At 41.3% G+C, this 12,175-nt stretch overlaps 1 protein-coding gene across 4 annotated transcripts in view; it reads right to left on the reverse strand.

Moving 5' to 3' along the window:
- LOC129726440 (uncharacterized) overlaps nucleotides 1-12,175 on the reverse strand; it is an 80,453-nt gene that overhangs the window by 19,122 nt on the left and 49,156 nt on the right. The window lies entirely within an intron of this gene.

A 12,175-nucleotide genomic window follows, 5' to 3' on the forward strand; every position in this document is an offset into this window, starting at 1 on the left:
GTGAAAGGCGCTGTTAGAAAAAGAATGGGAGGGGTACAGACTGACACGGTAACTAGAAGAACTTGGTTGCTGCCGAATGTTAGCATTTCACGATTTCAAAATCGACCTTCATCGATTCTCTTGCCATGATTCTCTCACAAAAATAAGCCTATCATTCGTAGGGATTTAAACCTACTTGTCAAGAAAAAGGAAAATAATATTACAACTACCACAATTGCTAACTTATTTACTATAAAGACAGCTTATGGTAGCAACTGAGGATTGCGACGATTTTTGTCGAAAGTTGGTAATAATTTTTTCTGACATAGCTTCTAATATTTCAAATCTAATAAGTCTATGTAATTCGAGTGTAGCAAACCAAGAAGGGGGTTTACGAATAATTGTCAGAGTTCAATTCTGAGTTTTTTCATTTCATCAAACAAAATAACAAACGGTGCTCCCACAGGCCGGTTTTATAAGTTTTATGCACCCAAGAATCTGAGTTTACCATTCGATTCGTTATGATGTCCTAAATCTCTGGTCAAAATTTCAAAATCCTCGCAGGTACATTTTTGAGTAATGCCCTTTTGAAGGTCGTAAAGTACAAAAAGTAATATAAAACGACCTAATATCAATGGACTAGAACTGAAATTATGACAATTTATAACGCGCTACTCTTCCTTGACACTCGATTATCTCAAAAACTTTTAAAATGATCCGATGGATTGCACGCAATAGCTGCTCACTTTGAAAAGTTGGTAAAAGTAGCTGCCGACTTTGAAAAGTTTGTATTTTTTAACTCTTCACAAACTTTCCTGACCTCTTCCAAGCTAGGAGAATCCACAGCTTGTCCATCTTCTGTAATGTTATTTGCCGTTCTTTTGGTAGTTAATTAGTAGAGTGAATATATCAGAGTGTGAAATTCCGTTTTTTCCATTCCTCCCATTTCGCTAGCAATACTTCCGAACTCTAAAACTGTGAGCGATAATCTTTCACGCTAAAAACTTGTCGAGAGGAACAACCATTGTGACTGGTCGCGTTTGAAATTAAGAGCTTACAAGTGTACTGCGAAGAGTGTAAAACTTCGACATGTTTAGTGGAATACCATTTGACTCCACATAATCAGAAGTGGGATACGAAATGGCCAACCATTAAAACAAGACCGGACTGATGAAGTAGCGGAATATCTAGTTCCGGAAAATTGTCCCTTCTGCAGGAACAACTAACATATTTATAGCGGTTCTACCGGAGTTGCCTTTCCGGAGATTTTTGCAATCGACATAATAGACGAACTTCCGATTAATCTCACACTGCTAAAGAAGTCCATCAACACGAGCTGCTCAATGTGATCAATAAGAATTACGTGGAAACTTCGCAAATTCCACTGCAGAAACATTCTTACGAAATGAGGTTGAAGCTGACTTCCGATACACTAATAAGTTTCGGTCCGAGACGGTTATCGTATTCCGATAGAGTTGAAATTGAAAACATAATTGAAGAGCTACTATAGACCGTTCCGATAATTATAAATACACTTACGATCAACCGTCATTTGAAATAACGTGCAGTATTCAACAATCGTTGGCTGCGTCCTGTTGTTTACATCCAAAAGAAACAGATGCTGCCATTTTTTCTAACATTCAGTGCGAAATTTTGAAAATGCGTGGCCTTTCTCTCGAGCAAAGAAAGCGAATTGTGCACAAATGGGGCACCGTGAGTGGTCTTTCTATAAGAAAATTAGCCAGAGAAGAAGGTATAAGTGTCGGAGCAGTTCAAACCGCATTGAGGAAGTATTGTGAAGAGTGCACATTTACTGTTGCCCCAAGACGTGGTAGAAAACCCGGGCCTGTTGATCCCACAATGGACAAAAAGGTTAAGGAATACTACAAGCGGCATCCTTCAGTATCAGTACGAGATGTGGCGAGAAAGCTTGGAACCTCAGCGAGTAACGTTATGCGTGCCAAGGGAAGAATGGGTCTGCAGACCCGTCGGAAGCAGAAGCAGCCAAAACGAAATCCAAACCAAGCTGAATCTGTGAAACCGAAAGCTCGGAAGCTTTATGACAAACTCCTGACCAAAAAAATGGGGTGTGTTATCATGGATGACGAAACCTACATAAAACTGGACTATTAGACTCTGCCAGGACCGCAATTTTATACATCACCGAAGGGAATGGATGTCCCTGGACCAGTGAAAGCCATTTACTCCGAAAAATTCGGCAAGAAGGTAATGGTTTGGCAGGCCATTTGTGAATGTGGGAAAATATCTCGTCCATTCATTACGAATGACACAATGAATGGTAAAATTTACGTGAAAGAGTGTTTGCAGAAAAGGTTGTTACCCATGGTTAAGCAGCATAACAATCCTCCAATCTCTTGGCCCGATCTTGCTTCCTGCCATTACTCTAAGGATGCACTAGGGTGGTATAAAACAAATAATGTCACATGTGTCCCAAAGGAGATGAATCCTCCAAACTGCCCTGAAATTCGCCCTATTGAAACTTTTTGGGTTTTGACCAAGGCAAAGCGGAGGAAATATGTCAAACCAGCGGACAATGTTGAAAAATTTAAAAAAGATTGGCTTAAAGTGGTAATAATGGTCGGAGAACACACTGTGCAAAAGCTTATGAGTAGTGTTAAGAGAAAAGTTAGAGAACTCGCGTATCCTACGAAAAATAATCCCAACTTGAATTGAAACTGGAAAGAAAACACTTATTATCTATATTTCAGAATAAAATGACCCGAAAAATCATGTATTTTTTGTTTTATTCAAAGAAGATGTATTTATAATTTTCGGAACAGTCTATATTCGCGGACATTATACGGCCGACCAATCCCCCGTAATCATTTCCGATTGTCTTGAGAACTAAAGAATCCCGCCGTGTTCTCCGACGTTTGGCGGAATTCGGATTAGAAGTTAAGATGAATAAATGTCAGTTCTGCTTTTCCAAAAACGTGCTTTGCAGTCAGTGAAAAGGGGATCGTGCTTTGCAGTCAGTGAAAAAGGGATAAGACCAAAAAATTCCCATTCCCATTCCGCTAGCAACACATCTGAACTATCAATCTATAAGCGATAATCGTTTGGTCAAAAACTTCCAAGAAGCAAGCGGAATCAAAAAGTTACCGTCACTTTTGTGAGTGTACCGTGAAGAGTTTCATTTCGACATGTTTAGTCAAATCCTTTTGTCTTAACACTTCCTCGATTTCTCTCCTGTTTCTGTCATTGGCTCTATCCTATTCTCCGTTCAATAACACCTCAAAATGTTGTTTACAACGCGTGGTCACTAGTATCCCATTGGTTATTAGATTCCCTTCCCTATCCCTATCCTATCATTGCGCTGCTGATTCCATTTACCACTTCAGAGAAACTTTTCTTGTCGTGGCTGGAGAAGCAAACCCAAGCATCCGCAAGAAATCGTTCGCAGTGCTTACTTTACTTGCGTTAGCGGAGTCCTTGTTCGGCCGCTCAAGGCTCTCGATATCCCTCCATCATTTGGTGTGTCACACGATTTGCTGCCACCATCGTATAAGCACGAACTCGGCTTTCCTCGTCCATCAAATCTTGACAATCCGCATCGAATCACGTGTTGCGTGTGGTTGATGTGATCGTTCCCACACCTCTCTCGCTGTTTTGTTGACCTAATCCTAATGTTTCTCCACATTTCATCTCGATCTTTAACCGGTTTCAGGACTCTAATCATTTGGGGAATATTTACATACTTTCCTGGTGAAACATCTCTCAGGATTTCACCGGTGTCACAATGTTACGCCAACAAATTCGGTCTATGACAGATTGTCTCCAATTTCATAAGCGACCCACACTTCCAAGATCTTGCTCCACTTGGTCCAACCACCTAGTTTGATGCACGCCTCTATGTCTTGTACCAGCCGGATTCGAGGCGAATACCATTTTGCCGGGATTGTTGTCCGGCGTTCTCACAATATGTTCCATCTATTGTACCCTTCCGGCTTTAGCAACTTTTTGGGCTCGCCGTACAGTTGCGCCAGCTTGTGGTTCATTCTCGTGGTTGCCTCCAGACGCCGTCCTCACATATTCCGTCGAAGATGGTCCCAAGCACACGTCGTTCGAAAACGACCAGGGCTTGTCAGTCCTCTCCGAGCATTGTTTATGTTTCGTGTCCTTAGAGGACTACCGGTTTTACAAGCGACATGGAGCACTTGGTACGGGTGCGAAATTTACCAAACCTCGTCTTATCAGTCTCTTTAGAAGTTGACCGGTCCGGTTTAGAAGTTGACCGGTATGATCAGTCTCCTTTAGAAGTTGACCAAACCTGGTATGGCGGCGAATTGTCCTCCGAAGGCCAATGTATGCGCGATCTCCTGTCACAATGCGCTACCAGTGAGCCCAGGTACACGAAGCCGTGAACTAGGTCGATTTCATTACTACCAACTTGAACTCGAAGTGTGAGGTTAGCACTGTCTTCTTGTAAACCTCTTCCTTTCATGTTTCTCACGATAAATTTGTGGATTTCACGGCTGCAATTGTTGTCTGACGTTACCAATGAATCGAGGTACACGAGTTCGTCAACCGCCTCCAGCTCATCTCCGTCGATTACTACGCTACTGCCTATGCAAGCCCTATCGCGCTTGGTTTTGCATGCTAACAGATACTTGATCTTCGACGTATTTACCTCCAATCCAATCATCTCCTTCACGTTTCAGCTACATGTACTGTGCATCCTTGGGCCATCCTTCCGACAGAGTTCACGTCGTCAATAGAACTGTTTTTATTGAAGATCGTGCCCCGCATGTTAAAGGCCACAAAAAAGACCGTCGAAGTCCCTTGCGTGTTTCAACTGGGCTTGATACAGAATCCATCGTTGCCTCAATCAGTTAGTTTCACAGGAGAACGTTTTCGTCCACATGTGGGTAATGCTGACCATCAATCAGAATATGATCAACTAGAGAATAGGTTTCGCCATTAGGGTGTAGTCATGTATGTTTCCGGATATCCTTTTGTGCGAGGCTATAGATTGCCATACCTCTGGCTGCGGCAAAGCTCTCCAACATCAGACCAGACCTTTTACCGGTAGCATGGAAACTGTGTCTATTAATAACAGGACGGAAGAACTGCACCCGCCCAACCTGTGCTTTTGTGTCCCCGATGACGATGTTTTGGACACTCTGTTTTATTATGCACTATTGTTTATCAAAGAGCTCATAAAACTCCTTTTTCACTGATGGGCCACTGAGGCGCTTGATCTTGTTCACTTGTATGACGAAACCGATGCCTCGTTTACCTCTATCGTCGCCACTGTAGTAGATGTGGTATTTGAAAGTCGTTCTCGCGACAGAATCTACCGCTCTGAACTCACGTTTATCCGTCTACGATCCCCGCTTTTCCCGGATGGTAGCGACTTCTATCATCCCTTTTCGCAGTTCTTTGGCCAAGATGCCCAAGCGAGTTTCTAATCGTTGTTCTTTGTTGTTTACTTGGATCGATACTGATTGTTCCGATTCGTTGTTTTCTCTGAATTTCTCGTAGTGCTTACTAGGGTCGCGATGCCTAGTCTCACAATGCACAGTGGAGCGACTCCATACAAGGCTGGCCAAGCAAAATAAGTGTCGATAAATGCGACAAAAACTTGGTATTCACATAATTTTGAGGCGCTGAACACGAATTTGGCATCCATTTTTTGTTGTTTTGAAACCCAATTTTTAATATTTTTTTGGCACTTTTTTCCTTTTTTATAGAATTATATGATCTTTGACCACAAGTAGTGCCACCGGGCGTCCTTCCCATTGAAGAAAAAATTAAGTAATTTATGGACGACCCTTCGAACTGAACGAATTTCGCCTAAATATATATATATATATATATATATATATATATATATATATATATATATATATATATATATATATATATATATATATATATATATATATATATATATATATATATATATATATATATATATATACATATATATATATATATATATATATATATATATATATATATATATATATATATATATATATATATATATATATATATATATATATATATATATATATATATATATATTTTAAATAAACTAAAACAACATAAGAAATGCAAACTAATTACAAATTGAAAAGTCATCATCATCATCATCATCTTCCGCTGTGATCGTTTAAATCTTGTGTTGAATTCTTTCCAGAAAAATTGAAGTTCATTAAATTTATTTGTTATGCATCATTCTCAGGAATATGGGGCTTTCGGGCGCAGCCAGATGAATTAGGAGAATTTTAATGCAGATGTCATTCTGAGTTTAACACAACTACCTATCGAGTGTCATGAATATTCATAAATTGTGGACTATTCGTGGTTTCTCTTGTTATAAATTTTACTTTATAAATATGATTTATGTAATCATGATTTAGTACTCATGTTTGGTGATCCATGTTTGGTGATCATGTTTGGTGAATAAATAGCACCCTGCTAGTCTGGTTTACTAACAATTCTGATTGTCTTCAAAATTTAACAGAGGATTTTCAACAAATTTGGATTTGAACTGAACGGAAATATTGACTTACAACGGTTTGCTGTAAATCTAATAATTTTCAGGAATCTACAAACGTCACCCAATGTTTTTTTGAAGTAGAATACTTCTCTCAGGAAGTTCGGCTACATAGGGATGTGAAATGAAAATCTAAAACCGAAAAAAGTGAAAAAATATGTCCAATTTCAAATGCTAATAAATCGGTTAGTTTTCGATGGATTTCCTTCGTTTTCGCAGCAATAGATTGGAAAATCTTCTAAGATTCTTCCAAAATGAAGATAACTGTAATTTTATTATTCAAACTATTGTACTATTAAAAATAGTCAAGCCTTGTCAAAACGAAAAATTCGATCTCTGATTGGTCGTTATATGATTGCTTTTCCAAGCACGGTCGACAGAGTTATGGACCTAGTAAATTGGGAATGCATTATTTGGCCTATATAAAAGCCTTCATCAGATATTAAACAGACATCAGATATCAGAGATCAACTGATATTTGAAGAACACAAATGAATATTTGAAGAGGTAATATTTTCTCGTTTTGCGCTATAATCCAAAGTTGATTATCGTCATCTACATGCATGCTCTGACTATTATTACGTGTTTGCGTCGCTAAGTGTTTGGCTATGGTTATGCAGAACGCAAATGACGGCGCGATGCGATTCGGCCAGACGAAATGTGTTGAAATGTATAGCTCTACTTCGCCTTAAGAAGAGCTGTACATTTCACCACGGTAAGGCGAATCGCATCGCATGTGCATATTACAATTCGGCAGCACTTCAACTTCTCATTTGCGCAAAATTTTGAAAATATTCAATAAAATAGATTCAAAATATCAAACAAAGTGAAATTACAATACTGCCAATGACCAGTCAACGTTTATTTACAAGAAAAAATGACTGACACGCAAGCAACCGGGTTTTTTTTTTTTTTTTCTTCACATAACATTTATTTGACACGGCACAAATACAATTTAATGTTTAACGGCGCCAATTATATCTGATGACTTAAAAACTAAAGCAAATTTTTTATCCTCGCTGCCGACTACGAGCTGAAATTAAGTCTAACTTAAAACTAGCATGGGATTTCCAATCAGTGTTTTGTTGTTCAATGGTCGTCTGATAATCGTCGAATGGCATGTATGGATTCGTTCTGCTGAGCCACGATGTCTTGAGTTGGGACAGAGGCTCGTAGTCCTTGGGTCCTGGTTCTGTTGTGCGGGGTCTGGTTGCTGGTTTTGTGCTTAAGGTTCAAACGTGTTCTTGTCGTTTTGTTGGGTGTAGACGGAGGGGAACGGGACTAGACTGGGGCGTGGATGGATTTCAGGAAAACGTATATAAGGGACATGTAGGATAGGTCACGGCTCGCCAAGACATCACGAACAGGAACAGCCGGCTGTCTACCCTCGGCCTGCAGGGAAGCTATTAATTTAGACCTGGCGTCACGGTGTACAGGGCATGACCAAACCACATGCTCTATGTCGTGATAACCTTCACCACAGGCACAGATACCACTTTCCCCGAGCCCAACACGACGGAGGAGCGCGTCAAATCTATAGTGATTGGACATAAGCCGGGACATCACGCAAATGAAATCCCGACCTACATCCAACCCCTTGAACCACGGGTTCGTCGATACTTTGGGGATTATGGAATGTAACCACCTTCCCAATTCCCCTCTGGTCCAAGCATTTTGCCAACTGATGATCGTATTCTGACGTACAAGTGCGAAAAATTCATTAAAGGCAATTGGTCTTTCATAAATATCACCGTTTGTTGCGCCCACCTTAGCCAAAGAGTCCGCTTTCTCATTACCCGGTATCGAGCAGTGAGAAGGGACCCACGCTAAGGTAATCTGAGTAGATTTTTCGGATAAAGCACTCAGATGTTCCCGTATTTTCCCCAGGAAATACGGAGAGTGCTTAACATCTTTCATCGATCGGAGAGCCTCAATGGAACTGAGACTGTCCGTAAAGATGAAATAATGGTCCGTGGGCATTTTTTCGATAATCCCTAGGGTGTACTGAATTGCAGCTAATTCTGCGACGTAAACAGAAGCAGGATTATCGAGCTTATGGGAGACGGTTAAATTGTTATTGAAGATACCGAAGCCAGTGGACCCATCAAGAAGTGATCCGTCAGTGTAGTACATATTGTCGCAGTTGATGTTTCGATATTTATTGGAAAAAATTTTAGGGATCTGCTGCACGCGTAAATGATCCGGGATTCCACGAGTTTCTTCTATCATGGATGTATCGAAAAACACAGTAGAATCAGAAGTATTTGATAAGTCGACACGATTTGGAATATTCGAAGAAGGGTTAATATTTTGGGACATGTGATTGAAATACAATGTCATAAAACGGGTTTGAGAATTAAGTTCGATTAACCTTTCAAAATTTTCAATCACGGGACGGTTCAAGACCTCACATTTGATTAGAATACGAGAAGACAGGCTCCAGAAGCGGTTTTTCAATGGTAGTACTCCAGCTAAAACCTCCAAACTCATCGTATGGGTCGACTGCATGCAACCTAAGGCGATACGCAAACAACGATATTGTATTCGCTCCAGTTTGATCAAATGTGTGTTTGCTGCGGAGCGGAAGCAGAAACACCCGTATTCAATAACAGACAATATCGTTGTTTGGTAAAGCCTTATAAGGTCTCCTGGATGGGCTCCCCACCATTGTCCGGTTATTGTACGAAGAAAATTCACTCTTTGTTGACATTTTTTCATCAGATACCTCACGTGACAACCCCAGGTGCCTTTAGAGTCGAACCAGACACCAAGATATTTGTGTACCAAAACCTGAGAAATCGTTTTACCCATTAATTGTGTTTGAAGCTGAGCAGGTTCATGCTTCCTAGAAAAAACTACTATCTCAGTCTTCTCCGGAGAGAATTCGATACCTAGCTGTAAAGCCCAAGCAGACAAATTGTCCAAGGTATCTTGCAATGGTCCTTGCAAATCGGCAGCTTTGGCTCCTGTAACAGAGATTACACTGTCGTCTGCAAGTTGTCTTATCGTGCATGAATTTGCCAGACATTCGTCGATGTCATTTACATAAAAGTTGTAAAGAAGGGGGCTTAAACATGAGCCCTGGGGAAGACCCATGTAGCTAATGCGAAAAGTTGCCAAATCGCCATGCGTAAAATGCATGTGCTTTTCGGACAACAAGTTGTGCAAAAAATTGTTCAAAATTGGAGAAAATCCTTGTCGGTGAAGTTTACCCGAAAGAATGTCAATTGAAACGGAATCAAAAGCCCCCTTAATGTCCAAGAACGCAGACGCCATTTGTTCTTTACGAGCATACGCCAGCTGAATATCTGTTGAAAGCAACGCAAGACAATCATTCGTCCCTTTGGCACGGCGGAAGCCAAATTGAGTTTCTGATAGTAGACCATTTGATTCGACCCAGTGGTCTAAACGACGGAGTATCATTTTTTCCATCAATTTCCGGATACAGGATAGCATTGCAATCGGCCTATAAGAGTTGTGATTAGAAGCTGGTTTCCCTGGTTTTTGGATGGCGATCACCTTCACTTGCCTCCAATCCTGCGGTACAATGTTTTGCTCCAGGAACTTATTGAACAAGTTCAACAAGCGCCTCTTGGCATTGCCGGGTAGATTCTTCAACAAGTTGAATTTGATTCTATCTAATCCAGGCGCGTTATTGTTACAGGACAGGAGGGCAACTGAAAATTCTGCCATCGTAAAAGGTGATTCTATCGCGTCGTGGCCCGGAGACGCATCGCGAACAATATTTTGCTCAGGAACAGAGTCCGGACATACTTTCCTGGCAAAATCAAATATCCACCTACTTGAAGACTCCTCGCTTTCGTTGACCGTTACGCGATTCCGCATTCTTCGGGCTGTGTTCCAAAGAGTGCTCATCGATGTCTTCCTCGACGTCTCGTTCACGAACCGACGCCAATATCCACGTTTCTTTGCTTTAGCCAAGCTTTTAAGCTTGGTATCAAGCTCCGAATACCGTAAATAGTCGCCAGGTATACCTCCCGTCTGGTAGGCCTTAAACGCGTCGGATCTTTGCGTGTAGACATCGGAGCACTCTTGGTCCCACCACGGAGTGGGAGGCCGTTCTTTGATCGTTACGCCGGGATATTTCTTCGTTTGGGCTTGCAACGCGGCGTCGAGAATCAAGCCCGCGAGGAGGTTGTATTCTTCAAGTGGTGAATGATGTTGAATCGACTCGACCGCTTTTGAAATCATTTCCTCGTATAACTTCCAATCGACATTTCGTGTGAGGTCATACGGAATGTCAATTGGTCGCATGCGAGTTGACCCGTTAGTAATTGAAATAAGAATAGGCAGATGGTCGCTACCGTGAGGATCGAGGATTACCTTCCATGTGCAATCCAACCGTAGCGACGTCGAACATAAGGATAGATCCAAAGCGCTTGGGCGCGCTGGAGGTTTCGGGATACGTGTCATTTCACCGTTGTTTAAAATAGTCATGTCGAAGTCATCGCAAAGGTTATAGATTAAAGAGGAGCGGTTATCATTGTATGGGGAACCCCAAGCCACGCCATGAGAGTTGAAGTCTCCCAAAATCAAACGTGGCGAGGGAAGAAGTTCTATTAAATCAAAGAGCAGCCGTTGCCCAACCTGTGCTCTGGGGGGAATATATATTGAGGCAATACAAAGCTCTTTACCTTGTATTGTCATTTGACATGCGACAACTTCGATGCCTGGAATCGAGGGGAGGTTAATACGATAGAAAGAATAGCACTTTTTAATCCCTAAAAGTACTCCTCCATATGGGGTGTCTCGATCAAGGCGAATAATATTAAAATCATGGAAGTTGAGATCAATATTTGAAGTAAGCCAAGTTTCACAAAGGGAAAATGCATCGCATTTGTTTTTATTTATCAAAACTTTAAACGAATCAATTTTTGGTAAAATACTTCTACAATTCCACTGTAAGACAGAGATAGAATCCTTCATATACGCAGTTGAATTAGGCATCGAAGGATACAATCGCTGCAAGGAGAGGCCATTGGGCAGTCAACTGCTTCAAAAATGATCTAACTGTTGGGAGGAATGCTGTAAGAAAAATTTTAATTGGATCGGGTACATTGAAAGTTTCAAAAATCCAGTCCACAATGTCAGAAAATTTCACTAATCCAGAGTTTGTTTCATCAACTGGGAGTGTAAAAGGAGCAACTGGGGTTTTAGATGTTCCTGGCAGTGCTGGGAACTCCTTCTGGGACTTTAAATTTGCCAGCCCAGGAGGAGTTTGCTTCGGTTTTTCCGCAGCACTGTTTGGTTTGTTTGTAACCTTCATTTCACTTTGAGAAATCTTAGGACCTTTTCTGGGAAGTTTAGGAGAGGAAACACTTTTCCTCTTTCTAGACTCCCCAGGATTGGCGTAAGATGCTCCCGCTGGTGAATCGTCAGAATCGGTTTCCTCAGAGGGCAACAGATCGAAGGGGTTCGAAGTAACGGGAGAAGTGGTAACGGTCTTCTTCAGCATGTCAGCGTAGGAACGCTTTGAACGCTCTTTGAGAGACCGTTTTATTTTATCCCTGCGCTGCATGTACACCGCACATGTCGAGAGCTCATGCAGATTTTCTCCGCAGTGAATACACTTTTCAGCGTTAACACTGCAAGAATCTTCCGCATGAGACTCCCCACACTTGCCACAACGTGCCTTATTGCAGCAGTAGG

Source organism: Wyeomyia smithii, chromosome 3 (assembly GCF_029784165.1).
Source record: "Wyeomyia smithii strain HCP4-BCI-WySm-NY-G18 chromosome 3, ASM2978416v1, whole genome shotgun sequence".
In the NCBI taxonomy this organism is placed as follows: domain Eukaryota; kingdom Metazoa; phylum Arthropoda; class Insecta; order Diptera; family Culicidae; genus Wyeomyia; species Wyeomyia smithii.